The sequence below is a fragment of the Octopus bimaculoides genome, chromosome 2 (assembly GCF_001194135.2).
Source record: "Octopus bimaculoides isolate UCB-OBI-ISO-001 chromosome 2, ASM119413v2, whole genome shotgun sequence".
Lineage (NCBI taxonomy): Eukaryota > Metazoa > Mollusca > Cephalopoda > Octopoda > Octopodidae > Octopus > Octopus bimaculoides.
In genome coordinates, this window is record NC_068982.1 from 77328602 (window position 1) to 77330269 (window position 1668).

Sequence of the window (1668 nt, forward strand, 5' to 3'; positions counted from 1 at the left end):
AATTTTTCCAGTTTGTTGTGGGGTAGAAACCGAAACAGGGAGTGGGATTTTTTGTTAGTGTCGGGGTTGATGAATTTGTGAGGATGGGGGTTTTTTTTTGGTTTTCTGAAGGGCCTGGTGTCTGCGCTGCTTCTCTTCTTTTTTTTACTTTAGAACAATCCACATGAATGTGACCCTTTTTGCCGCAAGCGTAACAGGTGGGCTTTCTTGCCCTCGACCTGTACCTTAAGGGTTACATTCTCGCCCACGAGCACCCTTTAGGGAAGATCCTGAAGGTCTTCCTGTGTCCCCTGAATAAGAATGTTGATGCTTCTTCCCAGCCAATTTTGTGGGGAAGAACATGATACCTGTAATATTAAAATTTTTTCTGCCCTGTTGAACAACAGGGCAGCCAACACCTCTACAGGGTTGACATCTGGTGGTACTTCTGATATTTTCATTCTTGATGTTCTGCGACCCATGTAGGGCGGCATAAGTACCACCTCTTTCGTTTTTAGGGGACACACCGAGTGCCTGCGGGCCACCTCTTCCCCTGAGAAACAAACCTCTACTACTCCATATGCCCGTCCCCTGGCGATATAAACTATGTCTCTCCAAATCGGGGACAGGCATTTCTTGATGATGTCTTTTTCGAAATGTTTGAACCTTTTGTCTTTTGGACAAAAGCTTTTAAATGTCACGGCCCGTTTCTCTGTATTAATAATTGAAGCTGAGGGTGATATCTTTACATCACCACCCTCCAGCTTCATTCTTTTAAACAGCTCACCGAGCTTGTTTATGTCAATTTCAATATTTTTTGTCATGTTGTTTTCGACTTTTTCACTCTCAACAAGTGACTCCTTTTGAGGAACAATTTCACTAGACATAATAATTTTAACAGAAAAAGAGAGAAAAAAATAATGTTTTTCCCACACAAACTGGGAAACCTATGAAAAATATATTTTCGAACTGGGAAAAAATGTTCTCCTCTAAAAGAGGACAAAGATATTTTAAATCCCACCCCCGTTAGGGGAAGGGGCACAGAATAATCTAAAAAAGACCATTCACTGTCTTTTTGGAAATAAAATAAAAAAAATAAAGATGCTGCAATGGCCAACAAAGTCAATGTATATATTTTTGAAATATTGCCCGGTAAAACCGGGAAAAAATAAAGTTCAACAGTTCAGTAATAACAGTAACAGTCCTTCACGAAAACAACAGCAATAATAACGATAACAGAGTCAACAATGGCAGAAAAATTCTTACTGGCAGACAAAAAAATAACGTTCTCACTTGAGTAAGGTAAGCAAGCTACTTAGCACACAGCCACTCCTGCACCTATATTGATTGAATTATTTGCTTATTAGGCATAATATATGACTACTGACCGAGACCTTTGGAAATGTGCTGTGCGTGAGAAGACCCAGCAAGCCAAGTAAGATCGTTGCCAGTGCCCCTGGACTGGCTCTTGTGCGGGTGGCACATGAGATGCACCATTTTGAGCGTGGCCGTTGCCAGTACCGCCTGACTGGCTCCCATAGGATTTTCGAGTGAGATCGTTGCCAGTGCCCCTGGACTGGCTTGTGCGGGTGGCACATAAAAGACACCATTTCGAGCGTGGCCGTTTTCGTGAGGGTGACACGTAAAAGCACCCACTACACTCTCTGAGTGGTTGGCGTTAGGAAGGGC